Source organism: Pan paniscus, chromosome 7 (assembly GCF_029289425.2).
Source record: "Pan paniscus chromosome 7, NHGRI_mPanPan1-v2.0_pri, whole genome shotgun sequence".
Taxonomy (NCBI): Eukaryota; Metazoa; Chordata; class Mammalia; order Primates; family Hominidae; genus Pan; species Pan paniscus.
The window spans coordinates 148,844,163-148,862,911 of NC_073256.2; the positions used below are offsets into that span (position 1 = coordinate 148,844,163).

At 39.8% G+C, this 18,749-nt stretch overlaps 1 long non-coding RNA gene across 1 annotated transcript in view; it reads right to left on the minus strand.

The window, feature by feature from the left end:
* Nucleotides 1–17,332, minus strand: part of LOC134731007 (uncharacterized) — a 242,095-nt gene extending 224,763 nt beyond the window's left edge. Inside the window, exon 1 of the long non-coding RNA XR_010113032.1 lies at nt 16,096–17,332. This is a non-coding gene — a long non-coding RNA (uncharacterized LOC134731007). The remainder of the gene's footprint in view (nt 1–16,095) is intronic.
* Between the last annotated feature and the right edge of the window lie 1,417 nt (nt 17,333–18,749).

Sequence of the window (18,749 nt, forward strand, 5' to 3'; positions counted from 1 at the left end):
GCCCTCATCACAGCTTATTTGCTGGTAAACCACACCTAACTGTCAGAGAACTCCAGCAGAGCATCCCTGCTTACATCACCAATCCATGTGCACCCTTCCCTTGCCACAGCCTGTCCTACGCTACTTCACCAGAGTGCACTTGCCCATGGCTAGTCTCCATCCCCTCATCACCTTGCCAGTTTGTGATGCGTGGACCTCATTACCTCCTCTTCCCTGCCAGACCATGTGAGCTCACTGCAACACCATCCCTTCCACCACAACACTGCTGCCAGGGTGAGCACACCCTGTCCCCCATCACATCTGCTGGCAACCTCCTCCCATGCAGCCACCATCATGGCTGCAAACTCACACACAGAGACTAGAAGCCCTGATCCATCCAGCATTCTGCCACTGCCACCATCACCACCAACATGAGCATGCACAGGAACATAGCAGCCTTGCTCCCACCAGGACCCCACCTCAGCCAATGCACATGTACCCTGCCTGCTGCCTCTCCTGTTGGCATACACAAACAAGCCTCAATCCCACTGCCACCACCCCAACTAACTGCTTTGTCCAGCACCACCCAGCAGATTGATGTAGTCATCTCTCTGGGAACACCTTGTCCACTCTAGTGCAGCAGGTTCTAACCTGGAGGGGCCAGAGAACAAAGCCAGGGGTCTGAAACCAGCCCCCCAGAGTTAGAGCACACAGCCCTGGAGTGTTGAGTTGAGCCCTAGCCCCCTAAATTCTTTCAGAAATGACCAGTTGACTAAGCCCACCTTATACCACAATCAAATCCCCAACAGCATCAAAGAAGATAAAAGAAAAAATAAATCCAAAGGGCAACAGCTTCAAAGATTGAAGGAACATCAGCCCACACAAAAGAGAAAGAACCAGTGCAAGAACTCTGGTGACTCAAAAAGCCAGTGTCTTCTTACCTCCAAATGATCATACCAGTTCCCCAGTAATGAATGGTTCTTAACCAGGCTAAAATGGTTGAAATGACAGTAATAGAATTCAGAATATGGATAGGAACAAAAGTTATCAAGATTCAGGAGAAAGTTGAAACCCAATCCTAGGATTCTAAGAAAAACAATAAAATAATAAAGGATATAAAAGATGAAATGACCATTTTAAGAAAGAACTGAACTGAACTGATAAAGCTAAAAAACTCACTTTAAGAATTTCAAAAAACAATTGCAATTATCCACAACAGAATCAACCAAGCTGAGGAAAGAATCACAGAACTCAAAGATAGGTTCTCCCAAATAAATCAGGCAAAAATAAAGAAAAGAGATTAAAGAAGAATGAAAAAATCCTTCAAGAAATATGGGATTATGTAGAGACCAAATCTGTAACTCATTGATATGATACTCCTGAAAGAGAGAGAGAGAAAGCAAGCAACTTGGAAAACATATTTCAGGATATCATCCATGAAAATTTCCCCAACCTTGCTAGAGAGGGTTACATTCAAATTCAGGAAATGAAGAGAACCCCTGCCAGGTACTATACAAGATGACTATCTCAAGACACCTGGTTGTCAGATTCTCCAAGGTTGAAATGAAAGAAAAAATATTAAAGTCAGCTGGAGAGAAGAGGCAGGTCACCTACAAAGGCTACCCCATTAGGCTACCAGTGGACCATTCAGCAGACATCTGACAGGCCAGAAGAGATTGGGGGCTTGTACTCAGCATTGTCAAAGAAAAGAAATTCCAACCAAGAATTTCATATCCCACCAAACTAAGCTTCATAAGTGAAGGAGACATAACACCCTTTTCAGGGAAGCAAATGCTAATGGAATTCCTTACCAACAGACTTGCCTTATAAGAGATCCTGAAGGGAGTGCTAAACATGAAAAAGAAAGACAACTACTGGCCACTACTAAAGCATACTTATGTACAAAGACCATTGACACTATAAAGCAACCATACAAACAAGTCTGCATAACAACCGCCTAACAACATGATGACAGAATCAAATCCATGTATATCAATTTAAACCTTGAATGTAAACAGCTAAATGCTCCAATTAAAAGACATAGGGTGGGCTGGGCGCAGTGGCTCATGCCTGTAATCCCAGAACTTTGGGAGGCCAAGGTGGGTGGATCACGAGGTCAGGAAGTCGAGACCATCCTGGCTAACATGGTGAAACCCCATCTCTCTTAAAAATACAAAAAATTAGCCAGGCATGGTGGCGGGTGCCTGTAGTCCCAGCTACTGGAGAGGCTGAGGCAGGAGGATGGTGTGAATCCGGGAGGCAGAGCTTGCAGTGAGTGGAGATTAAGCCACTGCACTCCAGACTGGGCTACAGAGCAAGACTCCATCTCAAAAACAACAACAACAACAACAACAACAACAACAACACATAGGGTGGGAAGTTGCATAAGGAAGCAAGACTCGATAGTATGCTGTCTTCAAGAGACTCGTTTCACATGCAGTGACACCCATAGGCTCAAAATAAAGGAATGGGGAAAAAATCTACAAGCAAATGGAAAACAGAAGAAAAAGCATGGATTGCTATTCTAATCCACTAGAATGGCTAAAATAATCATTGATAATACCCAATGCTGACAATGATACACATAGGAATTTTCATATGTCATTCATGCAAATGCAAAATAGTATGGCCTCTTTGAAAGACAGTATGGCAATTTCTTATAAAGTTAAATATAAATGAGCCACACAATTTCATTCTACTCAGAAATATTTATCTAGAAAAAATAAAACTTTTTGTTCATACAAAAACTTTTGTCTGTGTTTGTAGTAGCTTTGTGATTAACAGCCCCAAACTAGAAGTAACTCAAATGGACTTCAACTGGTGAATAGATAAGCAAGCCATAGCACATTTATACAATGGAATGCACCCTGCCTGCTGCCAATTAGAAGGAAAGAACTACTAAAACATGCATTGTGCTAAATGAAAGAAAACAGACTCAAAAGTCTATGTACTATATGATCCCATTAATATGAATAATAAATTGGAGTGGAGGGATTGATTAAATGGGGGCAAGGAGAATTTATTTTGGAAGTGATAAACATGTTCTCTATCTTTATATCTTGATTCTGGTGGTGATTACAAGGTGGTATGCATTTTTTTCAAAACATGCTTAAGACAAAAAGAGGAAATTTTACTGCTTGAGAATTACACTTTAGTTTAAAAATGGCGTAAAGATTTATTCAAACATCATTCCATATGATTTTTATAGAATAAATCATAGAAATAGAAATATACATAATTTCAGCCTTTACACTGGTGAAGAACTGAACTCTCTGTGAATCTGGGAATGTGTAGGTAATAGATTATAATATTAGCTCATCATAACCGTGAGAGTAGTGAAGATGCATTAATTAACACTAGGATTGCATGACATTTATATTTGCAATTTCTTTTTGTAAGAAGTTCATATATGTTTATTTTAAAAATTCTAAGAACACTTATGCCATGGGAATATTTATTATGTAAATATTCCCTTTAGTGTTTTATACAATCTTAAATTTTAGACCTTTTCAAGTATTGTCAAGCAAATGAGCTATTAGAATCAAGTGGACTAAAATTATTTTAGTTACCACCTATCTTCCAAAGTCATCCAAGCAGAACAATAGCAACTCTCATAAAATGAAGACTGTGAAGTGCTTATTTTTATAAGGAAGGCAGGGATTTTGAAAAAGTAAAGAAGATACAGCCTGAAGCTGTCTTCCTTTAATGTATTCATCAGTGTCAAAAGCTGACTCTGTTGTATCTTCTATAAGGTATGATTTTTCCCATGGATTTTTTGCTGTCTAGGAGAGCATCAGAACTGTCCCACCTCCTGCATATATTATATGTAGAGCACTCAGGCTCCAAAAATAGTTTCATTATAAAACCATTCTCTCTAGAAGGGCTGCTTACCTATGTCATGCCCACTGTACATGAGGCTACCTGATCTGGATACGCCTCTACATAAAAATCTGGCAGAATTCTTGTATTCAAGACATTATAAGGCCAGCAAAGGATTTGTTAAGAAAGACTGAGGGCTGGGTGTGGTGGCTTATGCCTGTAATCCCAGCACTTTGGAAGGCCAAGGCGGGCGGATCATGAGGTCAGGAGATTGAGACCATCCTGGTGAACACGGTGAAATCCCATCTCTACTAAAAATAAAAAAAATTAGCCAGGCATGGTGGTGGGCGCCTGAAATCCCAGCTACTTGAGAGGCTGAGGCAGGAGAATGGCGGGAACCCAGGAGGAGGAGCTTGCAATGAGCCGAGATTGCGCCACTGCCCTCCAGCCTGGGCAACAGAGCAAGACTCTGTCTCAAAAATAAAAATAAAAAAATAAAAAATAAATAAATAAATAAAAGAAAGACTGAGGTCATAGTCAGAAAATAAAGATGTTATATTAATCAATTACAGTAATCCTTAAAGATACACTTTCTCTCTGGCTGGAACTGGAGAAAGTGAGTGATTGATACAGAGTAAGCTTTAGGGTCAGATTTCTTGAATCCCTGCACTTCCAGTTACTAATTGTGTAACTTTGGGCAAATTACTTCATCTCTCACTGCCTTTCCTTTCCTCATTTGTCAGATGGAAACAATTGCAATAGCTATCTCTTTTGTTTGTTGGGATTTAGAACATGAAAAGCATCATAGTACAATGCCCAGCAGAGAATAAATACTCCCTGTTATAAAGAGCATATGCTGTGGCTGAGACTGACCTGAAATCCTACTTGTATCTATCATTATAAGCTGGATGACAGTGAGCAATTTGTTAAACTCTCTGTCTTTCAGTTTCCTGATGGTAAATGTGCTCACCTAAAGAAATTATTGTGCACATAAATGAAAAATTATCTTGTACTTTTGTGATAATTATTATGTACTTTGTGAAAAATTATCACAAAGACTAAATTAATTGTGCATTTAAAGTGTTCCGTGGAGTGCCTGTAACAAAGGATTTGTTCAATATATTTAACTAGTTGTTACTACGACTACTGTATTATTAGCTTCTGTATTATATTCTTAACAAATGCCATTCAGTGGAATTTAAAGAGGGGGATTCAGTTCAGATGTGTCTTAAAAATTCATATTGGACAAATGTCAAAGGACTGAGTATAAAGATCAATATTTGACCAAAGCCAAAGCCAGAGCCAAATATTGCCACCTCATTTTATAGGATACCAATTAAATCTGGAATTTAATTTAAAAAGTAAATATTATTATCACCAGCATTTCATTGTTAAAATCCAGTAAGCTTTTAAAATTCTGATATTTGTATTTCTCAATGTTAATAAGCAATGATTTCTCAGCATTGTCAGATGCAAGATTTTTTCTTATGTCCCTATGCTATACTTTGTAACACTAAATTATTATTTTATTTTAAAATCGGTTGTGGAGCAAGGATTTTCCTTTATTTGCTATCTCTGAAGGTATAAGCTAAATGTTATGTCCAAGAGTTTAAGCTTGCCTTCTGCTCTGATTTTAAATGACTTAAGCATATGCTTGTATTCTCTTTAAGTCATGGACTTAAATATTTAGTTGAGAGTAGTGAAAAAATTTTATTGAATAAAACTTTCAATGCAAAGCTTTGTTTACTCATTAAAGAAGACATGGACTTAGTCCAGCTTCCCTAAAAAGCAGACTCTATGGCAAATTTCAAGCACTAACACTTTATCAGGAGGTGCAATTCAGAGCAGTAAGATTGAGGGGAAAGTGAAGTGAGCAGGAAAGAAAGTGGAAAGTGGGCATATTTGTGAGCTCGCCACAGCTCAATGCAAAGCTGTGAACATTCATTTGGTTGTACAGGACACCTCCGATCAGGCCCGACAGAAACATGCTACCTTAGAATAGTCCCCTAGGGGGAGGAAAGGAGAGAAGTTCATTTGCTGGTTCTCTTTTGTCTCTTGTCCATCATTTATCAATTATTATGCCAAGGGCAGTAACTCCCCTATATTTTTATATGTGAAATATGTATTAATCCTGGTATGGAAAAATAACTACCCTTTCCAATGTGGAAGGAATTAAATAGAGTCAACTTGCCATCAGTTGGTTGTCTAGTCTGCATGAGGAATGGGCCCAAAATTAATGCTCAGCATCAGTTTCTGCTGTTGACGGTACATGGAACCTGCACTGTGGGACCCATGCCTTGCCTCCATAGTTCTGAAGCAAGAAAGTAAGCATATATTGCTGGATCCTCACTCTTGATTGGTATAGAGGGGGGAAAAAGCATTTACTTAATCAATGGTGACATACAAATTGCCAGAGGCTGTGTTGTTTGTCTCTGGTAAAGACAATGCTTCCAGCACAGCTACTACAATAAAAACTACAACCTCCTGGACACAGGAAGGGGAACATCACACACCGGGGCCTGTTGTGAGGTGGGGTGGGGGGAGGGATAGCATTAGGAGATATACCTAATGTTAAATGATGAGTTAATGGGTGCAGCACACCAACATGGCACATGTATACATATGTAACAAACCTGCACGTTGTGCACATGTACCCTAAAACTTAAAGTATAATAAAAAATAAATAAAAACTACAACCTGATTCATTTTCAGTGGACCACTGACAGCTAGCATGACAGATCAGGCTTGCAAAAGTCTAATTGAATTGGGGTATGGGGGAAACATAGCCTACGAATCTTTCAAGTCTTTGATGGAAGCATTCTCTTAGTTTGTGTTTCACCAGAAGCAGAGCCTGAAAGTGGGACTGGGAAGGAGGAAGAGCCAATATATTTTGTGTTATGGAGCTACTGTGGGATATTGGAGATCAGTGTTTCTGGGCACTGATTGAGGAATTCTGTAGAATGTGCTTCCAAATTTTCCCTCCAAAGATTGAGAGACTAGGGCATTTACCCACCAACACTCACGCTCCTTGGTTGAGGACTGCCACTGAAGAATGGGTGTGGGAGTTGCTTGAGGTATGTGTGGTGCAGTCAGTGCAGAAAGAAACTCCCCCACGGGTAAGGATAAAGGACATGTTTGGCTGAAGGACAGGCACTAATCTCTACATCAACCATCCAGGAATTAGGCATTGCTTCTGATTTCCCATTTTGATATATGGGCAGTTTAAAGAACTCCATTTGGTTGTCCCTTTCATGAAGCCATTATATATCCCAGTTATTCATTTGGGGCACAGATAAGCAAGCACAGAATATGATGAGTGAAAATAAATACATACGATATGAGTGTGTAGACCCATTGTATCCATTTTAAGAAAGACAAGAGCCAAGGTAATTTACCAAATACCTTATATAAGTCCCACGGTAACAAGGGGACTAAAATGGCATTTTTGTTTCCCTGACATCAGTGTCAGTTTAGACCCTGTATTTAACTGTCTTCAAAAAGTCTGGGTGATTTACTTCTTCACTGCATGGTTATTCTGGAAAATGGCAGAGATTTCTATGGGAAAGGATTAACGATAACTTACTAATAACACACCATTATACACACATTTGGTGGCACTACAGGATTCTTATTCAAGAGAACCTGGACTCTCCCTCAATCAGTGAGTTATGAGACTGTGAATGGAGTCAGGTCTGAGAACTGGATGAGGTTCTGTCATTTTAAATTTTGGTGGCTGATGTCAGCCTTTTGCTCACCAGATCTAGATTTCTTCTGATTTTAGAAACCAAGTTATACCTATTAGGGTATCCTTCTATCTCCCTGAAGGAATATCAATTACCATAGACACAGATTCCTGTGGGTCAATGCACTTTACTGCTACTCTAACCATGAAGCCCATTGTATCAACCTTGCTTATGATGGTCTTACAACGTGGCTTCTTCTAGTACAGAATCCCATCATCCCTAAGAGATTAGGGGGCTTAGCTCCATGGTAGGATCATCCACTGTCAACCATGGCCTGTATACAAGAGCCACTCAAGTGGATCTCAAAGGCAATAGTGGACTCTTAACCAGCACATTAGTCATTGTTCTAATAGAAAGGTGTGTCCTGGACTTCCAAGAAAATATAGTCAAGTGATGGGTTCTAAAATTACATAATAAATCCATTCTGTCATTGCTATCTGATATAGTTTGGATATTTGTCTCCCCAAATCTCATTGTGAAATGTGATCTCCAGCATCAGAAATGAGGCCCAGTGGGAGGCGTTTGGGTCATGGGGGCATATCCTTCATGGTTTGGTGCTGACCTCACGATAGTGAGTTCTCATGAGATCTGGTTGTTTAAAAGTGTGTAGCACCTACTTCAGCCCCCTCTTGTTCCTGCTCTGGCCACATAATGTGCCTGCTCCCACTTAGCTATCTACCATGAGTAAAAGGTTCCCGAGGCCTCCACAGAAGCCAAGCAGATGCTAATGTTAAGCTTGTATAGCCTGCAGAACCATGAGCCAATTAAACTTTTTTCCTTATAAATTTTCCAGCCTCAGGTATTCCTTTATACCAATGCAAGAACAGCCTAATATACTACCTCTCTAAGACTTGTGAATCCTTCTCCAGTAGTATAAGAAGGAAGTTCTGGAATCTTTACTTTTATTACTATCGGTGATTAATAAGTCCAGGCTTTGGAGCCATCTGCAATGCTAATAGGGATATTTTCAGATGTCCTTCCCAGAACATCAAATCCCTAACAACAGGTAAGTGGCCAATTCTCAATGAGTTATTACCCATCCAGCATTGTATTCCATGTTCCTGGGTATAGTACCCTCAAGATACATCTTCACATGTGCTCTCTCCTATCTTCCTGGTATCTATTAACCATGTGCTGCAATTCTTTTAGGTATGGATTATTTATTCTTGGATAAGGGGCTATAATTTTCTTGTTGGTTCATGCTGAGACTTAGCTCTAGTTCTTCTCTTGAGGGCAATAAAGTGTGGTGGAACTGGGTGCTGAAAAGAACAACTATTATTTTGCAACGTGTCCCTGTGGTTGCAGGAGATAATTGTTTTTTAAAAGCTACTATAATAGCCTTCTGATTTTCATAAAAAGTATTATATCAGTAATTAACTGCATTAAACCTATCCTTTTCTGCTTGCAAAGCCTCCGATGTTGTCAAAAGAAGCTATCACACTGCAATTTTTAAATTACCATTTCCTTCATATGGATTAATGTAGCATTAACTGATCCTCCAATGATTCGATCTCATCCTGTACCTAATCACACTATCTACAGATAAAAATTTTAATAATTTTTATGCCATTGCATGCTACGGGTTATTAACACTGCACCTACTGGTAATAACAAAGGTGCCCATTGCTTCTAGACAGAGAATCTATTTTAGTACTAAATCTCAACCGGTAGGTATGCATTCTAGAACTATTCCCGTAACCAGCCATCTTATCTCAGCTTCCCTACAAAATAGCATTAGTCAAAACTTAAGTGTTGATGTTTTATTTGGAGGTTTAATTCCAACAAAACAAGAATAGGAATAACGGAAGTGCTCATGCTCAAGCAGGGAAGAGGAGAAGAAAATCAAGATGGTGAATTTTGAAACTACATTGCCACAAAAAGACAGCTGGTTTCTCATTTAGGTCTATCTATTACACCTGCAGGAGGAGAAACAGACTACAGAACATGTAGACTGTTTCCCATATTCTCCTAGTTGGTCAAACTTCACTCAATGAGAAAATGATTTCCCTGCACTTTCTGAGTTTTATTCACCTGGCCTATTTTTGGCAAGTGCCCAGGAAGTCACATCCCATATTCTGTGGTGTGGCATTTCAGCCTAGACTAGCAAGAGTAGGAGTATCCAGTTTACATGTTCAGATCCTAAGGACCTTGGTTCCACAGCTACAATGGTTCCAATCATCATATGTGTGATGTAGGTCATGTAGGAGGCTGGTGCGTATCCTGGGACAGAAGCAGATTTAAGATAAATATAATTACTTATTTCATATATGTAATTTTTATTTCTAGTGCTTTTTCACATACTTCTTCATACAATCACTTAAGTTCAAGGATGGAGGAAATAAAGCTGAAATTCAGTCATACATTCTTCTAAAGGTTAAATCTAAAGTTGAAGAGCAGAGTTTGGCTGAGCAACAAGGACGAGACTAACCTTAGGCAAATCCCTGGTTTTGATTGATGTGTAATAGAATTCCTGCTGTAACAAGTGTCCTTTTAGTTTAAATAATGTATCTCTTATTTAAGTGACAGACATTTGGGACTCCTATTTGCTTTCTGCTAACCTACAGAAATTTGATCCACATGAGCTGGAAATTAACTATTACAATGTCTGAATTTTTTAGTAGGCAGGCAGAAATTGGCAGAAGAGTCTCATACTTTTGCATAGAATCCTTACTGTAAAAATAAATAAATAAATGTAAAAGGAGAAAGACTTCATGGCACACTTATAATAATTTCCTGATCTTGGTAATTAAATGTGGGCACCCATGTCTATTTGTCTCCTATCTATGTATCTATCTATGTATCTATCTACCTACTTATCTCTATCAATCACCTGTCATCTTTATTTATACATATCTGTCTTTGTGCATACATAACACACAGACACATACACACGCACATATATATATACACACACATACATAGAGGCTTTCTTTTGATTAACCTTTCATTTCATTCAGCTGGTGAAAACAGAGATTTAATTAAGCATGCTTAGAGCATGTAAAACAACCGTGGTTTTGGAATACAAGCAGTTAGAAATTGTTACTAGAGTGCCGTAGGATTAGCGTCTATTATTAAGCATTTTTGTGACATATAGAGAAGAAACAACTTGCCACCATGAAGGTACTGTGAAAAGAATAGCAGATCAAAATGACACACAATATTCATTTTTGACAAGCAGCCAGAGTTTGGAAAGCATACTGGGGCACATATTAATAACTGGATTGGAAAAGGAATCTGACTGCATTCTAAGTGCTTGTCAAAAGAAGAGTGGAAGAAAATATTATAATCTAAAAATATAAATCAACCACCATTTAGTTAACATTTACCATATATCAGGTGCTAGATTGAACACAACACATACATTCTCTCCTTTGATCTTTAACAACATCTCTAAATGCAGGTATAATTATTTTACCAAACGAAGAAACTGAATCCCTGAGTGTTAAAAAAAAAAATCTAATGGAGATAATATTTGAATTCAGATCTACATGCTGAAAGCCTGTGCTCTTTTTTTTTTTTTTTTTTTTTTTGAGGCAGAGTCTCGCTCTGCTTCCCAGGCTGGAGTGCAGTGGTGTGATTCCGGCTCACTGCAAGCTCCGCCTCCTGGGTTCACGCCATTCTCCTGCCTCAGCCTCCTGAGTAGCTGGGACTACAGGCGCCCGCCACCACGCCCGGCTAATTTTTTTGTATTTTTAGTAGACATGTGGTTTCACCGTGTTAGCTAGGATGGTCTCGATCTCCTGACCTCATGATCCGCCCGCCTCAGCCTCCCAAAGTGCTGAGATTACAGGCGTGAGCCACTGCGCCCAGCCAAGCCTGTGCTCTTAAGTTGATACACTGCACGCCTCCTTACTAGCATTGATGGGGGCTTCTCCAATGTACCAGGTATTTGTTTACATTCACGAACAGGAATCTCTTCAGCTACACCAAGCTCAGCAGTGAGAACAAAAGAAAGCTCAGCAAAGAAAAGGAGCCGGGCGTGGTGGCTCAGGCCTGTAATCCCAGCACTTTGGGAGGCGAAGGCAGGTAGATTGCTTGAGCCCAGGAGTCTGAGATCAGCCTGGACAACATGGCGAAACCCCATCTCTACAAAATGTACAAAAATTAGCTGGGTATCAAGGCGTGTGCTTATAGTCCAAGCTACTCAGGAGACTGAGGTGAGAGGATGGCTGAAGCTCTGGAGGTTGAGGGTGCAGTGAGCTGTGATTGCACCACTGCACTGGGTAAAAGAAGATCTTGTCTCAAAAAAAAAAAAGCCCTCTCTAAAGCTATATAGTTAATAATTGACAGAGGCTGTGGTTTTGCCTGCATTTCCAGACATTACATCTAGTTCAGCCTTGTGAATTCTGTCTATGGCTTCTTTCCATTCCACAGCTCATTAGATCCAGAGAAAATATTTGTGTATGGGTGATAATGATTAGATCAGGACTTGCTAATACTCTCAATAATTACTTATAATCATTTAAGGGTATTGTGCTTTTTTCCCAACCCTAAAAACTATCACTATTAACCCTAATTTATAGATAAGAACTTTTTAAAATTTTCCAAGCATTACTCAATTCAAATATAATGGTAAAAAGCCAGGCTGTTATTTTTGCCTTGGAACATCAACTCCAATGCTTAAAAAAACAAGCTAGCCATTTAAAGATCCAAAGGCAGTAGAATAGAAGGCAGGCTGTTCTTTCCTGGTGGCTACAGAGACAGAGCACAGATGAAGCAGCATCCAAATGCAATAAACTCTCAAAAGCTGTCTCATCTGGCCTTGCCAAGACCTGCAAAGGTGCTTGCCCACAAACAGAAGCCTGGTGGGTGAGGACAGTGTCAGGGTCTTTGGAATAATTTCTTTGCCATTTTTCCAAGGCCTGGGCTGGAGGTAGGAACTGTAACTGACTCCTACTAACGGTCCTGGAGACTCTGGCTGGCTACGATGCTACCTGCTCCCCAGGAGAATGTGGCTGGTGACACTCTGGCACATGCATGATGTGTGCTGCAAAAGTGAGTTAACCAAATGTCACTTTCCCTCAAGGTATCTATTGTAGCTAATTTAAAAACCTAAACATGTCCCATAACATAGAATGGATAGTTAAAGGTTGAATGATATGAAATTGCGAATGTGGACAATTTTTAACCTACAAAATGGTAGTCATATGATTGAATCTAATAAATAATGGCACATGCATTCAATATACCAGTGTATAGCCATCAAAAATGAAGTCACAAAGATTTTATAAGCAACATGAAAAAGTGCTTTTACTGTCATGTTAAGTTAAACAGTGGGCTAAAATATTACAAATAAAATTTTGGTCCTGAAAGTGTAGGGAAGGATGCAAAGGAAAAACCCTGAAAAGGAAGGCATCCTTGCAGCTCTCTTTCTTCCCTCCCTTCTCTGCCCATAGCCACAAAAACAAAAACACAGGTAAACAAAGAAACAAACAAAAACTGGAACTAAGCCTTGGCCAGCCTGGCTTTCAGTTTCAGTTGCGCCATCTATTCGCTGAATTATCTGGAGAAAGATCCTTTCAGACCTTTCCATTCTTGTGCTCCAAGTTTCATCTGTCAACTAAGGAGGGGAATTCTAGATGACACTTTAGGGCCCCAGGACAATACAATTTAACTGAAAAAGTCAACATGATTTGAACACCAGACTATTTTAGCAAACTGCAATTTTGTTAGACACGGCAAAACAAGAGCAGGGCTTGTTAAACTTCACAAAATCCATGGAAAACAGAGACTGAAGCACTCTTATTCCCAACTCAGTTTTCTAATTTATTCAGGTTTATTTCGGCCTACTTTGTTACTCAATTTAAAAAAAATGTTATTTAAGTAAGTCATTTGAAATTGCTTAGTTTAATTGCATTCTGGATTCTCAGTGAGGCAAAAAGCCAGTGGATTTTCTTGATGTCAAGATGTACAGATAAAATTTTGGGGGCATGGAAACTGTTTCTTATTAACTATTTTTCCTTTTTTATTTTGAGCTTTTGGTGTTATGAACAGAATTTTAGATAATTGGATATAGTCCAGAGTTTAATATTTCTATCAAAAAAGGTTATACAAAATATATCACATACTTTAAAATAAACATGTTACAATTTTAAATATAACAATTTTATTTAAATTGCAGAACATAACAGAAATAGAAAAGCTTTTTAGGTATGACCACTTCAAATGTTCAACTTAAATATGTTTTAATATACAAGTTTACCTTGACATTTTCAGATACTGTTAGAATTTTTATATATTCCTTTTGAATCTGTTCTTTATAGGATGAAGTAGAAATTAACCAATTTATGCCTTCCTTTCCATCTTGCCTATGAGAAGATAAAAATCAAAGTACATCAATCCAGAAATACAATGTTGACATTTACCAGCATCAAAATTGATTCTCTCACATTTTAAAGAAAATTTAAAATGAGTCTATGGAGCTTTAAAACATTTATTATTTTAACCAATATTGAAGTGACATTTTGCACATAATGAACACTAAGGTAGGTGCTGGATATTCAATAATGAACTCACTGTCTAGTGAGCAAAACACATTTTAATAAAATAATTGCAAAACTGACCATCACAAAGTATGTGTGTGATGTTGCAGGAATCTCATCTGATTCAGAAGAGGACCGGGGCTACCTGGAGGCCTTCCCTGAAGATGTGCTAAGGAACTTAGGATTTGGAAACGGAAATGAAATTAAGGTTGACTTAATCTAACATTCTGATTTGACTCTGGAGGCAGAATAACATAGGGAGGTCCACCGTCAAAGCAGCTGGTTTTTATACCCAGTATCTATTGCTTAATCACCATGCATCAATGGTGATCAAACAGTGGTGATCACAGGCTTGTTCTAATTATCTATTGCTGTCTATCTTGGTTTGCCTAAGACTGTTCCAGTTTTACCACTCAAAGTCCTGCATCCCACAAAAGCCTTCAACTCTAAGCAAAAGGAAAGAGTGGCCATCCACTAAAAAATCACTCCAAAACGTAGTGGCTAAAAATACCGATATATTATTATCTGTCATATTCTGTGGATTGTCTGGAATACGATGGATGGCTCTTGCTTCTAGTCTTTTGTTTTGCTGTGACAAGTGGTAGCTTCAGCTTATCTGTAAAATAATGCCAAGTACCTATGTCATAGGTTGTTGAGAAGCTTCATGAGTTAAAAGGTGTAAAGAATTTAGCACACTGGCTAATACACAAAAAGTATAAAACAAGTTGATCTGTTGATAAAAGTAGAATGAAGGAAAAGGGAGAGGGAAATGATAGCTGTAGTGAGGGGAGAGTAAATCCGTGTTTCAGTGTTACTCTGGCAGCCAACATTTAATAGATGCTTTACATGTACAGTCTCAGCTAATCTCTCATCTACCTACACAGAACAGGCATTACCATTATCTCCATTTCAAACATGAGGAAACTGTGGTTTTAAAAGTACAATACCTCCCAAGGTCTCATAGTAGTGGAGCTAAAATTTAAACACGGACTTGTGTGTACAAAACCTATGCTCCTTCCACCTCTGTGTCTGCTCTGCAGGAAACTGCAAAGCAAGCTCTTAAAATTTTTTTCCTAAAAATGTCACGTAACCAAGAAGAAGTAACAAGGATAGGGATTATTCTGCTGTAGTAAACATTCAAAATATGGACCAAAATATGTGAAAAAACGGTTTTCAAGATGTCTAGTAGAAGAAAAGAGACCCATGAAAGGAGGAGGAGATGAAGTTAGCACTATCATGTCCTCAGTTTTCTACCTTGAGAGAATTTCCAGCTCACAAAAAGACAGGGAGAACCCAGAGCCATGAGAACTGGCTGGGTTGAGGAGGCAGAGCCGAAAGTCAGGAAAGATAGCTTGAACCTTCAGGAGAGAGTACCATGGAGGAAAAAGGCTGAACAGGAAGAAAACTCTAAATGTTTGCAAAGGATTCACCCCAAGCATTCGGGTAGTTACCGGTCAGTGTACACATACGAGAAAATGACTGGAGGTCAAGGAGAGAACTACCTGAAAGGATTAATGGTAACAGTGCCTATTGCCTACACAAGGACTGAAATAGTGCATAGAACCACCAACCAGGCTGGAAAATCTTATGATTCATGGGCATTGGATAGAGTATACAGAAGGCTCTTGACTCATTAGTGGGGACTAATAAGCACTAGACAAACTGCTGCTCCAATCTTGTCTGAACACGTCTGAAATGCAAGAAACTGTTTTCTTGCAGGAAAATAATTAAACTTGCAGGAAAATAATTAAATTTCAATGACTGTAATGCATTTCAGAACAAAGCTCAAGAATATTGACAGAAATACAAAAATATGCAATGTCCAACCAGATAAAATTCAGAATGTCTAAGTTTTAATGCAATATTACAACCATGCGAAAGGCAGGAAAACATCACCCATACCCATAATGAAAAGAAAACTTCCATCTAAATTAACCAGAACTGGCACAGATGTGATAATTAGCACACAGGGATATCAAAACAGTTTTTACAACTATATTCCACGTATTTGGAGATAAGAATATTCCCTAGAGATAAGGAAAACAAAACCGTGTTCTCCCTAAACCCCTTACCTTCAGATGAAGAACCACACTCACTCTACTGATTCATTCTGGTCTCTCAGTAACTGGTCTTTCAGATTTCCTCAACCAGTTTTGAGCTCTGCACTACAGCATTGAATCCGATTCCAGCCAGGGGCTGTATAGTCTCTTAGAGCTTGGCTGAGACTATATGCAATGCAATAATAAAAGCCAGGAACTCTGCAAATTATGGTGCCAATTATAGAGGACTGAACAGAATTTAAAAATCTAAGTATGTGCCAAAGTTAAGAATAAAAAACTGTCCACATGAAAGTGACAGTTCAAATGTAAGAGGAACTGTCTCAAGAGATTCCGTGGAGTGACCAGCACCCAGCTGCAGTGACTGTATGGAAGCTTTTTAGGGCACACGCTGCTGTATGCCCAGAAGCTTCAGAAAATTGACTAGAAGTTGATGACTGAAGGCCCTAGGATTTTAGTCTTGTGAGAGCCAATTGCTGATTCTTCCATCTTCTTCTGCCTTTCATTGGCCACCTTTATCAGGCCCCTTGCCATCACTGGACTCTCACCAGACTCTCACTGCTATTCTAAATTCTGAATTCCACCAAGGCCATTGTATCACAAACTCCACTTCTTGGCCAGGTGCAGTGGCTCACACCTGTAATCCCAGCACTTTGGGAGGCCAAGATGGGTGGATGCCAAGTCCAGGAGTTTCAGATCAGCCTAGACAACATGCAAAATCCCATCTCTACAAAAATTACAAAAATTAGCTGACATAGTGGCATGTGTTTGTAGTCCCAGTTACTTGGGAGGCTGAGGTGGGAGAGTCACCTGAGCATGGGAAGTGGAGGCTGCAGTGAGCCATGATCGTGCCACTGCACACTGCACTCCAGCCTGGGTGGCAGAGTGAGATTCTGCCTCAAACAGAAACGAAAACAAAAACAAAAAACAAAAACCAAAAACAAAAACCACACTCTTATCTCCTTTGTGATATGATGCCTCCTAGATTAGATTTGTGTTTTCTTATTTGCTTTAGAACTTGTTTTGCCTCCCTGTCTGATATAGTTAGGCTTTGTGTCCCTACCCAAATCTCATCTTGAATTGTAACCCCCAGGTGTTGAGGGAGAGAGCTGGTGGGAGGTGATTGGATCATGGGGGTGGTTTCCCCCATGCTGTCCTTAGGATAGTGAGTGAGTTCTCATGAGATCTGATGATTTTGTAAGTGCTCGGCAAGCTTCTCCTTTGCTCACTGTTCTCTCTCCTGCCACCATGTGAAGAAGATTCATGCTTCCCCTTTGCCTTCTGCCATGCTTGTAAATTTCCTGATGCCTCCCCAGCCACTCAGAACTGTGAGTCAATTAAACCTCTTTTTTAAATAAATTACCCAGTCTCGGGAAGTTATTGATAGTAGTGTGAAAACAAGCAGGCTAATACAGTACTTTAATGTACTGCTATAAAGATACTAAAAAATGTTGACGTAACTTTGGAACTGGGTAACAGGCAGAGTTTGGAACAGTTTGGAGGGCCCAGAAGAAGACAGGAAGATGTGGGGAATTTTGGAAGTTCTTATGAACTTGTTGAGTGGTTTTGACCAAAATGTCGATAGTGATATAGTCAATGAAGTCCAAGCTGAGGTGGTCTCAGATGGAGATGAGGAACTAATTGGGATCTGAAGTAAAGGTGACTCTTGCTGTGCTTTAACAAGAGACAGGCAGCATTTTGCCCCTACTTTAGAGATCTGTGGAACTTTGAACTTGAGAGAGATGATCTGAAATTGGAACTTATTGTTAAAAGAGAGGCAAATCATAAAAGTTTGGAGAATTTGCAGCCCGATGATGCAGTAGAAAAGAAAAACCAATTTTCTGAGAGAAATTCAAGCCAGCTGCAGAAATTTGCATAAGTAATGAGGTGTCAAATGTTAATTTCCAAGACAATGGGGAAAATGTCTCCAGGACACGTCAGAAACCTTCAGAGCAGTCCCTTTCATCACAGGCCAGAAGGCTTAAGAGGTTAAAAAAGGCTGTAGGCCAGGTCCAAGGTCTTGATATGTGCAGCCTCTGGACTTGGTGCCCTGCATCCCAGTCACTCTAGTCACGGCTAAAAGGGGCCAAGGTACAGCTCAAGCTGTTGCTTCAGAGGGTGCAAGCCCCAAGCCTTTATAGCTTCCACATAGTGTTGGTCTGGTGGATGCACAGAAGACAAGAATTGAGGTTTGGGAACCTCCACCTAGATTTCAGAGGATGTATGGAAATGCCTGGATGTCCAGGCAGAGGTGTGCTGCAGGGGCAGAGTCCTCATGGAGAACTTCTGCTAGGGCAGCGCAAACAGGAAATGCGGGGTTGGAGCCACCACCCAGAGACCCCACTGGGGCACTGCCTAGTAGAGCTGTGAGAAGAGGGCCAACATCCTCCAGACCCCAGAATGGTAGATCCACTGACAGCTTGTACAATATTTCTGGAAAAGCTGCAGACACTCAATGCCAGCTGTGAAAGCAGCCAGGGCAGGGCTGTACCCTGCAAAGCCACAGGGGCAGAACTGCCTAATGCCATGGGAGCCCACCTCTTGAATCAGCCTGACCTGGATGTGAGACATGGAGTCAAAGGAGATTATTGTGGAGTTTTAATATTTAATGACTGCCCTGCAGGATTTTGGACTTTTGTGGGGCCTGTAGCCTCTTTGTTTTGGCCAAT